Below are 13,002 nucleotides of genomic sequence, written 5' to 3'. Positions count from 1 at the left end.
ATTACTCAAACTAAAGCTGCAGTGTATTCTGCAGAAATCCACCTCACTTTGACATTGATGACTCTAATACACTGTCAGTGATGTGAAGGCTAATCTCATTATTGGGCTAATCCCATTATTGAAGTTAATAGGTCCTGACAGAGTAAACAACTGTCTCTTACTGTGAGAGAAAAGGTAAATGTAAACTTGCTGAATAGGAAATAAGCTTCACTATATGTATCCAGGGCACTATGCAAATAATGTGCAATCGAACACCATGGTAAACATTCCCTTCATTATTTTTTTCAAGTTCTAGAGTATAGGCCAATCAATCCCTCCCGCCAATCAACCTCGCTCCGCAATCCCCAGTTCAAAAGGAATGCACTGAGACAAATGGCAAGGCAGACACTTGTAAAGCGTCGGGAACGCCTAGAGAGGCCTTTAAATTAGTCACATCTCCCAAAGAGAAATATCTTCAGAGTTAAGACACTGCGTCCTGTGTTACTTCGCCACCTCTTCCCCTTTGAGTCTGCTGCAAGCGCTTCGCCTGATTACGCAACCTGTATAAAGACCCCGAGAGAGACCTCACCACCTTTACATAAGAGGACCTGAGCACAGACCTACACTGTCTTTGTCAACAGAATCCTTTCTGATACCAACATCGACTTGTTTTGCACTGCGCCCTCGTACTGTAACATCGCTGTTACATTACTGTGACGCCGTTTCTGGATTTGTGTCGAATACAATATCCACACACGTAAGCTCATCAATAAACATGACATTAAAACAATGAAGGATGTCAGCGTCCCAATTAGGTGGACTGAGAGCAGGTGTCTGTGTTCCCATTTCCATTTCCACACAGAATATATTTTCATGCTTTGCTGTGTGGGGGCCGGCTCTTTCTATTCTACCATACAGCTGTCTCATCCTTGATCCTTAACCATGCTCTCTCTGCCCTGCTAGCTGATGGTATTTTGGGCAGCGCCCACCTCATCTCTAGAATGGTCACCTTCCAAATGGAGAATATGTTGGCCATATGTAAGACACTGACTCATTGAAAGCCCTCCCCTAAAACATGATCCATCCATTATTCATCTGTGAAATATGGCATGCTGTCCCTGGTACATGGCAGATGCACAGATACACTATGGCCTCCCAGTCTGCATGCTAATGATCTCATGCAAATTAGCAGTGGAGACAAGGGCGGTTAAGCAATGAGTGCTGGAACATGGGAGAAATCCGAGACGAACCAAACAGAGCCACTCTGAGCAATGAAAGGGCTGGCTACCACTGGGACAGTGGGATGACAGGATGTAGAGATGGGGAGAAAGAGAGAGAGAATTTGCATTTAGATCTTGTGTGTGTGTGTGTGTGTGTGTGTGTGTGTGTGTGTGTGTGTGTGTGTGTGTGTGTGTGTGTATGTTTGTGTATATGTGTGTGCGCACGTCCACACATGCATTAACATAATCAGCAAAATGGCTTCAAAGTCAATTACAGATTCCGAATTGTTTCCATGAAAGTATGACCGACAGTGAAGTCTGCACAAATTATCTTCACAAGTGAGTGCTGCTGTCATACTTGTGGAACAAAGTTCCTAATCTTTATCATTGTAGGACAAAACAATGTATAACAGTGTGTAAAATGTCAGTTGTCACAAGCTCAGAATTCTGCATGACTGTGTGTGATAATGATATGCTGTTTCTATTTTCCCTCACTGCATGATCGCCTTTTGAATGTAATGCTTTTATTCTGCCAGGGCTTTATTAAATCACCACTGACAAGGCAGGGCGTGAAAAATATTTTGCATTCCTAAGCATGGCGTCACTAATGTGCTGATACTGTGTGTGTGTGTGTGTGGGGGGGGGGGGGGGGGGGAGGGGGGGGCAGCCTTTTTCCCACCTTAGTTTGTGGGATCTTGATTTTGTATAGTTGCTGTGTAGCATGCGGAACTTTACGTTCGTTTTGTATTTTGTTGTTTTTCGGTGTTCATTATAACGAAAATAAGATGTTCGCCTACCATGCTGCACCTTAGTCTCATTCAAACGACGAGCGTAACAGCATGTTCATAGAGAGCCTGCATCTGTTATTGTTTGGCCTGGAAATGATTTCACAAGTGTGCAATTGTCCTCTGTTTATAAGACAGTGTTTTTAGCATTTCAGTTATTGCATAATCCTTGGAGACCTAAAGATTTGCAAACTGGCTGTACAGAATGCTGCTTGAAATGTTCCATAACAATGGCACCACAGAAACATAGTCCCAATTTCTGTGGTGCCACACACAGATGCACGCACACATACAGAGACTGCAAGAGCAAACCCAGACTGCAAGATCAGACCCAGTTAATGAGTATGACAGAAAGAGCAGAGGGAATTAAGTCAGACTTATGATAAGTGTATCACCAAACCCAGGAATCAATTCAGCTGTGAATTGTGGGCATTTCCAGTTCACAGCCTCTGGAATAGCCTGCTAGAGAACCGGAGGGAGGCCAAAACTGTGGACTTATTGAAAAGAGATCATAAAAAAACACATTTTAAGCATTGCTTTTCCTTAGGGTGCTTTGTAAGCCTTTCAGTTACTGTTATTCTTGAGTTTTTTTTATCCTCTTATGTTTTCCGTGTAGTAAATATTTGTTTATTTTCTTAGTTTTTTTTTAAACCTATTTTTAATCCTGTGAGTGCATTGCGTTGCATTCATGTCTGAAATGTGCTATATGAATAAAGCGTGATTTGATTGGACTATAATCAAAAGAGACGTAGGACAGCAGCAGGGCGTGACTAATACACCATTACCAATGCTAGCCTGTCTGTTTTCCCTCTCTCCATTCACGTTGACGCCAAGATTGCAGCGATGTAATAACGCGTGTTTGCAGTGTGTTCACTCTTCTAAAAGGAACAAGTCGTTGTATTTTGTAGCTATGGTATTTCAGGTTTGCACTGAACTTAATCAGTATCAAACAATTCGCTTGGAAGGCTGGTCGTTGCAAAGCAAACCAGCCTGAGAGGATATGATTTGTGGTTATATACATTCACGTTGTAATGTTAGTGCAATCGAGTACAGGCTTAACTGGATACAATATGGCATTTTATGAAATAGTTTGGGATAGCCCTTGTCTCCAAGGAATGCTCCTCAGAACCAGATGCTGATGACAGGTTGCCGTACGCTGGGCAGCTGGCATTTGGAAGACTGTTGCTGCAAAACAACAAGTGGGAGACAAGGTTTAAGTTGAGATATCAATACTCCCTGAAATTCATGCCCATTGGGTGAAAGAAATTGATTATTACACGATTGAGCCCATTGGTCTGCCCATGCTCACAGGCTGATGATAATACTTGAATGACATTGCACATACTTGCTAATCGCAAAGGAGGAGGAGAGACGTGACACTAAGCTGATGAGGTAACATTATGGCATTACCCTATAAACACCTGCTATACTGATGTGGTAGCATTATAGGCACCACTATAGATACCTGGTATGCTTATGAGGAGACGCTATAATCATTGCTATATCGATACAGTGATGCGGCACATTCTAAACGCTACCATATGAGCTGCTTTGCTAGTGAGGTGACATTATAAACACGGCCTTATAAATACTGGCTATGCTGATGAGGTATCATTATAACCACTACTATATCAATACCTGCTATGCTTATGAGTTTACGAGATATCAATACCTGCTGTATTCGGCGCGTGTGACAAATAAACTTTGATTTGATTTGATTTCGATGAAGGAAAAGTGGCGATCTAGTCAGACCAGCCTTACCGACTGAACCTTTGGTAAACAACATTTTGCACTGTAGCTCATCACTATCACACACGGCAGACATTGTTACGTTCTCCATCTACATGCCATTAGATCTAAATCACAAGTTATAGTTAGCTAAAAATAGAGTTACATTCAGCTGTCAGTCCAGACACACTGTGTGATCCTGTAATACTGCATGTTTGGGTGGTTGTTCCCCCTTATCATCAGTACCATCAGTTCCACACACCCTGCCTGCATTGAGTAGAGAGCCATTATTCCGTGCTCATTAATTCTACCTAGTTACTAGACATCACTCTCCGCCGTGCCAATTAGAGCGTGCGTGGCTAATTATCCACATTAGTGCTGTCCGATGTCAGTCAAGGACACCTTCATTGGGCATTGCCGACCCAGCGTCATCACCAAGCTGCTTTCTCCCTGAAGGGGCCGTAACGCTGCAAATCTGATGACTCAGGCCTTTCTCAGCTTAGAGGAAAGACACAGGGGTGATTCCACTCGTATTAGCAGCAGTCTGAAGTCTGTCTCATTCAGTCTGGTGTCGTAAAAATAAAATGTAGTCGCTAATGACAAGGTCTTTACAGCATAATGACCTAGTTTCAGTGTCAAGCCGTGTCACTTCAATCTGTGAACATGACATGAAACAGTTTTACAACTACATTCCAATGCGTCCCATTTACGGTTACTATAACAGGCGTAGTGACTCGCACAGCAGAGAGAACAAGAACAGACAAACTAGACACTCCTACACCATCACCGCCGTTGAAAGACACTGTTTTGTAAAACTCCACAATGACACCAATGGTTGAGTGCTCAGGAGGGGGATCCTTTCTAAGAAGAGTAAAAGAAAAGAGTGACGACGGGAACTTTAAAAAGTCACAACAGTCACATTTTGTTTCTCGATGCCATAAACGATGCAGCAGTGGGCTCGTATTTCTCTGTGCCGTGACGCTGAGCCAGGCTTGTTCAGTGGGGTTGGACACATTGGGGTTTCCAGGGCAGCCCCAGATAACAAAGCCTGCCTCCTTTGTAAAAGTGCTGCGTTGGCGCACCCATGCCCTTACTATGTTAGACCTGCGGTGATGACTGCCTTGCCACCCACATGCACACCCAATTCTGTACACATTCATTCTTGAAACATTTGGTCAGATTAAGTGTTTCAAGAATAAAATGAATACAGGATTGGGTATGCATGTGGGAGGCTATAGAGTATTATTGATAGAAAGAAGAATGAGAGCTGGTGTCTGCTTTGATGCACTCCATATTTGTCTATGTGGGCTGGAATGAAAACCAACATGATTTGTTAGATCACATGTAAGAGTGTGTTTGTCTCTAAGAGAAGCGGCAAAATAATTCACCAACATCCAAAAGAAGACAAACGACACCAACATGATATATTGAGCCGTTTGAGAGATGCACTTTCTGTCTTTTTGTCAAAAAGAACAAGAATGAAGTGGGTGAAAAATAATGGTTTGTAGAGACAATGGCTTGTTGATGGCACATCCATCATTCACCTTGGCATAGAAAACTACATCTCCCAGACACCTCTGCAAAGATAATTGTAGTTTCCATTTTGTGCTCTACAATGCTCTCGGAAACTCCCAGACTTCTGTCACTTTATTCTACTTAGATGTAGTTTTTGTGCTCTTTGTGCATACATTTAAGGACAATGTGTGTCTGTGTCTGTGACTGTGTCCGTGACCGTATTACCGCCACACCAAAGAGTCACGAAGGCCGTCAAATTCCACATGACCGTTTAGTCACGGTAATTAGGCTTCTCCAAGCTCTGATGCTGCTAGTAACTAGTGGCCTACCAAACTTGATAACTGCCTGGTTCTCAGCATAGTATTGTGCCTCTAATCACTCTGACATCAATGCAAATGTATCGGAAATCTAATCAAACACTTCATGAGAGGCCATGAGCTAATGTTGCGCAACATTTCTATAGGCCATTCAATTGTGGGAGAAAACAGAGTGATGGACACTAATAAAAGGAGTAGGATCCAATCAGATTTCTGGAAGCTAGGCCTATGTACTTGCAGTTTAAATGAGATTGCACCTTCTCAAAATAGACATAAGAGCAGTTATTGACAAATTCAAGGCAATCCAGGTATTTGGAATCAATGATCTGTGCCTCACATGTTTTTTTCCCCCATTCCATATACATGTGTGGGATTTTGACGGTATAAATACATAGATGTATTTATTTTCCTCGTTGTGTTGTCTGTCTTACTGTTGTCAGCCAAGGTCTATGAGCAGAAACCCATTGGCAGAAGAATCTGTTTTCTTACTCTTGTGGCGGAAATGGACTGTCTCTGACTGCTGTTGGCTTCTATTTCATGCTTGATTGTTTTAAATTGTTTCTTTAGAAAGCAATTCTGCTTTGGGGTAAGGAAAGGATGAATGGCATGTGGTAGACAGTATGTCCTGTGGGCAAGGAATGCATCCTCCAGGAGGTAGACATTTTCAGCTCCGCTTTGCGTTGGTTTGTTTTTCCCTGTGTATGTTTCTCTCATACGTACATATATTCCCTACTTACAGGGAAATGAGGACACATAAGGTAGCTGAGCTATTTGATATGTTCATTCGTGTAGTTCTTGCTTACTGCATCATTTTTAGATGTATTATTTGATTTATCAGGATCCCCATTAGCCGACGCCGATGGCGACAGCTTATCTTTATTTACTGGGGTCCGACACAAGTCAAAGGTTCAAAATACATTTCAGGAGAAAATACTCCTCACGTCTGTACAGGTAGCCTACACCATGTACTCCATGCGTGTGCGTGTGTGTGTGTGTGTGTGTGTGTGTGTGTGTGTGTGTGCGTGTTCGAACGCTCCTGTCTGCCTGTCTGTGTGTGTGTGTGTGTGTGTGTGTGTGTATGTGTGTGTGTGTGTGTGTGTGTGTGTGTGTGTGTGTGTACGTGTGTGTGTGTATGTGTGTGTATGAGTGTGTATGAGTGTGTACTTGTGAATGCTCTTGTGTGTGTGTTTGTGTTTATCTATTGTAGAGGGCAATTCAGTCTGGAGGTCTTTGGCTTTGAAGGTCAGGCAGACTCAATGGAGTGCTGATAAATAGCCTCTACCAACACCAACAGCCTAATTACTGCTACTGCTGCTGCCACTGAGCTGTCTGCCCTGGAGAGTGTAGAACACTGTTCACCGCCTTATTTCCTGGTTTTTCATTTTTCTATTGATTTCTCTGGGTGGTTGGAAAAAGTTAGTCTGAATGTGTGAGTTTTTAAATGTGTAGGTGTTTTTCCTTCACTTTGAGTTCAGTTAAAGCTATTCAGTGCTCTGATAGAAGATCGTGGCTTTCAAAGGGTACGTTAGGTTAGGGTCAAGAATGAACTGGAAAGTGTTTTCTATACCAGCAGTGTTTTGCAGCTCCATATTTCTTCCCCCAACATGTTTATCAATCTATAGCACACACAGGCGGAAATAGAAAAAAATACTTTTTACTTTTTTCTCATTACTTAGTCACCACAGTAAAAAAACATTTTCTCTGTCATTCCCTGGGGATCTTAACTTCAGTGGAACAGGTGCAGACCTAGCTGTGACTGAAGTGAGAGTGTAAAGAGAATTTCTACTTCATAAATTACCTCCTGCTGTCAGTCATAATGTTAAAGCTTTGTAGCCATGCTGAAGGGAGAGAGAGGTCCAGGGAACAGAGCGCTCCCAGCTTTCTTAACACCACCAAAACCAAGAATAGAGATCAATCATATCAGTCGTAAGATAGTTTTGCTCGAGGTAAATTCTCTGTCGTTAGCCGAAGGGATTCTGTTTATATCTGTATATTATTAACCACGTTTCCATCCACAGTTTTTATGCGAGTAAAGTCATATCACGACAGCTGTGATGGAAACAGGAAGTTTCTGTATAATTTTATAAATTCTGACAGATAATTTGTTTGTTCGACATGGTGGTGGTAAAATTAATGATGCGAGAAATGGCGGGGGAAAGGCCTTTATGCTCACATATTGATATAATACCCATCATATTGAAGTAAATTTGGAGTCATGCGATGATATGGTGTGTGGTCCTCCCACTACGACTTGGGAAAGCATGCAGTTTAATAGGCTACATATGAAATAACTTATGATGAACTTTACAGGGTGGTGAAAGTGCCTGTGATCTTGATGCTTCTTTCCAATAAACATCGAAAGTCTGATTCTGGTGTCATGATGATTGATGCTAGAATGCTGCTTGACAAATAAAAATATTCTCGCTTTTATCCCTAATAATCTTATCATGGAGACTAGCCTACCCGCACTGTGTCTGCAGGCAGGCAGTCACAGTTTTTGTGACAAAACTATCAGTAGAGTTACGTTTTGTCGTAACACGAGATGGTCACGGTTATTTATACTGTTATCCTTGGTTTATTTAGTGTGGTCTATTGCCACACAGTAGCCTGTGTTGTGATGGGTTAATAAACTGGGAATTCGTAAACTCAACCCTCAGTCTGGACATTTGTTCATTTATGATCTAGCCAGGTCATTACAATATTTACAATTTGAGATTCTTCACAGTAACCACCCTTTGCCTTGATGACAGCTTTGCACACTCTTAGCATTGTCTCAAACAGCTTCATGAGGTAGTCACCTGGAATGCATTTCAATCAACAGGTGTGCCTTGTTAAAAGTCAATTTGTGGAATTTCTTTCCTTCTTATTGCGTTTGAGCCAATCGGTAGTGTTGTGACAAGGTATGGGTGGTATACAGAAGATAGCCCTATTTTGTAAAAGACCAAGTCCATATTATGGCAAGAACAGCTCAAATAAGCAAAGCGAAACGACAGTCCATCATTACTTTAAGACATGAAGGTCAGTCAACGTGGAACATTTTAAGAACATTTCTTCAAGTGCAGTCGCAAAAACGATCAAGCGCTATGACGATCCTGGCTCTCATGAGTACCGCCACAGGAAAGGAAGACCCAAAGTTACTTTTGCTGCAGAGGATAAGTTCATTACAGTTGCCTGCCTCAGAAATTGCAGCCCAAATCAATTCCTCAGAGTTCAAGTAACATACACCTCTCAACATCAACTGTTCAGAAGAGACTGCGTTAGTCAGGCGTTCATGGTTGAAAAGAAACCACTACTATCGGACATCAATAAGAAGAAGAGACTTGCTTGGTCCAAGAAACATGAGCAATGGACATTAGACCGGTGGAAATCTGTCCTGATGAGTCCAAATGTGACATTTTTTGTTCTAACCGCCGTGTCTTTGTGAGATGCAGAGTAGGTGAACGGATGATTTCCGCATGTGTGGTTCCCACCGTGAAGCATGGAGGAGGAGGTGTGATGGTCTGAGGACAGTGAAAATACCCCTGGAGGCATGTCTGGTGGGGTAAGTGTGTGTGTCAGAGCTGTGTCTAAGTTGACTATGCAAACAATTTGGGATTTTCAACACATTGTTTCTTATAAAAAGAAGTGATGCAGTCAGTCTCATCAACTCTTAGCCAAGAGAGACTGGCAGGCAATGTATTTATATCAGCCCTCTGATTACAATGAAGAGCAAAAGGTGCAGCTCTGTTCTTGGCCGGCTGCAGCTTAACTATGTATTTCCTTCCAGCACTCAACCACACGAATGGACAATGTTCAAGATAAGACAAAATGAGAGAGACTTGCTTTTTGGAATGTGGTGTCAAAAAAGTAGACAGACTTCTCCCCATCTTTACAACCATTGAATCTGTATGTTTCTACCATGACAGTTTACAATCTAAGGTAACACCAATTTATTTAGTCTCCTCAACTTGTTCAACAGCCACACCATTCATTACCAGATTCAGCTGAGGTCTAGAACTTGGGAATGATTTGTACCAAATACAATGCTCTTATAGTTTTAGCAATGTTCAGGACCAGTTTACTGCTGGCCACCCATTCCAAAACAGTGTGCAACTTTTTGCTAAGGGTTTCGCTGACTTCATTAGCTGTGGTTGCTGATGCGTACATGGTTGAATCATCAGCATACATGGACACACATGCTTGCCAGTGGCAGGTCATTGGTAAAAATAGAAAAGAGTAGAGGGCCTAGAGAGTTGCCAGGCGGTACACCACACGTTACATGTTTGATATTAGAGAAGCTTCCTTTAAAGGAAACCCTCTGAGTTCGATTAGATAGATATAGTAGCTCTGAATCCACAATATGGCATACGTTTTTTCAACAACAGGTTATGGTCAATAATAGAAAAGGCTGCACTCAAATCTAACAGTACAGCTCCTAATAGTTTTCTTGTTATCAATTTCTTTCAAGCAATCATCAATCATTTGTAACATGTTGAGTGCACTTCTCTATAAGCATGCTGAAAGTATGTTGTTACTTTGTTTACAGAGAAATAGCATTGTGTTTGGACAAACACAATTCTTTCCAACAGTTTGCTAAGAGCTGGCAGCAAACGTATAGGTCTGCTGTTAGAGCCAGTAAAGGCCACTTTGCCACTCTTGGATAGCGGAATTACTTTAGCTTCCTTCCAGGCCTGAGGAAAGATACTTTCCTCTAGGCTCATATTAAAGATATGAAAGATGTTAGGAGCTATAGACTCAGATACTATCCTCAGTAGCTTGTCAATGCCAGGAGGTTTGTCATTATTGATTGTTAACAATAATTTTTCCACCTATCCCACACTAACTTTACAAAATTCCAACTTGTAATGCTTTTCTTTCATTATTTGTTATTTTATGCATGAGTACGATGGCTCAGTGTTCATTGTTGAACTTCCCTGCCTAAGTTTGTCCACTTTGCCAATTAAGTAATCATTCAAATAAGTGACAACATCAAATGGTTTTGTGATGAGCCAAATAATTCTATAAATGACGGAACTGAATTTCTCTTTCTGCCCATCATTTCATTTAAAGTACTCTAAAGTTGTTTTTCTTTATATCATTGATCTTGGATTCATAATACAGTTTATTCTTTTTTGTTGTTGAGTTTAGTCACATAATTTCTCAATTTCCAGTAAGTCAGCCAGTAAGATGTGCTGCCAGACTTATTAGCCACTTCTTTTGGCCCCATCTATTTCAACCATAACGTTTTTAAATTCCTCATCAATCCATGGAGACTTAACAGTTCTAACAGTCAGTTTCTGAACAGGTGCATGTTTATCAATAATAAGACATTTCATGAATTCATCAAGTGCAGCGTCTGGATGCTCCTTATTAATCACATCAGACCAACAAGTATGTGCAACATCACCCACATAACAGTCACAGCTAAATATTTTGTATGATCTCTTATAATATGGTACTATTTTAGGCCCAGCTTTTGTAACTTTGGTTTTCCTAGATATAGCCACAACATTGCATTCAATGGATATGGATACAGCTTTAGAACAAAGTTCTTCAGAATTAGTAAAAATGTGATCGATACATGTGGATGATCTTGTTCCTGTAGTGTTTGTAAACACCCTGGTAGATTGATTAATTAGCTGAACCAGTTTACAGGCACTGTTTGCAGTGAGAAGCTTCCTCTTGATTGGACAGCTTGATGAAAACCAGTCAATATTCAGGTCCCCAAGAAAGTAGATCTATTTGTTTACATCACATAATGTACACTATCAAGCATTTCACACACATTATTCTGATACTGACTGTTAGCACTTGGTGGTCTATAGCAACACCCCAAAAGAAAATTATTTAGATGTGCTAAGTGAACCTGCAACTGCAACAATATAATAACACTTGACATAAGATATTCTCTAAGCATTACAGAGATATGGCTCTGAAAATATAAAACAACACCTCCACATAAGCATTTCTGAATTTCTATCGATGTTATATCCTTGTGAGTCTCAGAAATGGCGAATATATGAATGTTATCTGATGTTAGCAAGTAATTGATTTCATGAACCTTGTTTCTAATGCTACGTATATTAATATGGGCTATTTTCAGCACTTTCCTGGGCAGCTTATCAGAGATAGACATAATATGGAAAAGAGCAAACAAAGCAATCATTTTTTTTATTTTACAGTACTAGTTTTTCATGATTTTTACTATTTTCTGTAAAATAATAGTGAAGACATCAAATTATATGAAATAACACATATGGAATCATGTAGTAAGCAACAGTCTTGAAGCAGTCTTGAAGGAGTTCCCACATATGCTGAGCAAGTGTTGGCTGCTTTTCCTTCACTCTGCGGTCCAGCTCATCCCACACCATCTCAATTGGGTTGAGGTCACGTGATTGTGGAAGCCAGGTCATCTGATGCAGCACTCCATCACCCTCCTTCTTGGTCAAATAGCCCTTACACAACCTGGAGGTGTGTTGGGTCATTGTATCATTTGTTTTTCAACAGGACAAAGACATGACGGTTGGAACCAAAAACCTCAAATTAACCAAAGGACAGATTTCCAATGGTCTAGTGTCCATTGCTCATGTTTCTTGGCCAAAGCAAGTCTCTTCTTATTATTGGTGTCCTTCAGTAGTGATTACTTTGTAGCAATTCGACCACGAAGCCCTGATTCACGCAGTCTCCTCCTAACAGCTGATGTTGAGATGTGTCTGTTACTTGAATTCTGTTAAGCATTAATTTGGGCTGCAATCTGAGGTGCAAATATCTCTAATGAACTTGTCCTCTGCAGCAGAGGTAACTCTGGGTCTTTCTTTCCTTTAGCGGTCCTCATGAGAGCTAGTTTCATCATAGTGCTTGATGGCCAGGCACGACTCCAACAACATCATTACGTTTTCCGATGACACAACAGTGGTAGGCCTGATCACTGACAGCGACGAGACAGCCAATAGGGAGGAGGTCAAAGAACTGACCGTGTGGTGCAAGGTCAACGACCTCTCCCTCAACGTGATCAAGACAAAGGAGATTATTGTGTACTACAGGAAAAGGAGGACCGAGCACGCCCCCATTCTCATCGACGGGGCTGTAGTGGAGCAGGTTGTCCACATCACCAAGAAACTAACAAGGTTCAAGCACACCAAGACAGTTGTGAAGTGGGCATGACAAAACCTATTCCCCCTCAGGAGACTGAAAAGATTTGTTGTGGGTCCTCAGATCATCAAAAGGTTCTACAGCTGCACCATCGAGAGCATCCTGACTGGTTGCATCACTGCCTGGTATGGCAACTGCTCGGCCTCCGACCGCAAGCCACTACAGAGGGTAGTGCGTACGGCCCAGTACATCACCGGGGCCAAGCTTCCTGCCATCCAGGATCTCTATACCAGGCGGTGTCAGAGGAAGGCCCTAAAGACTCCAGCCACCCTAGTCATAGACTGTTCTCTCTGCAACTGCATGGCATGCGGTACCAGAGCGACAAGT

The sequence above is a fragment of the Oncorhynchus mykiss genome, chromosome 24 (assembly GCF_013265735.2).
Source record: "Oncorhynchus mykiss isolate Arlee chromosome 24, USDA_OmykA_1.1, whole genome shotgun sequence".
NCBI classification, from domain to species: Eukaryota; Metazoa; Chordata; class Actinopteri; order Salmoniformes; family Salmonidae; genus Oncorhynchus; species Oncorhynchus mykiss.
The sequence above is the reverse complement of the archived record's forward strand: the minus strand, read 5'-3'. Positions refer to the sequence as shown.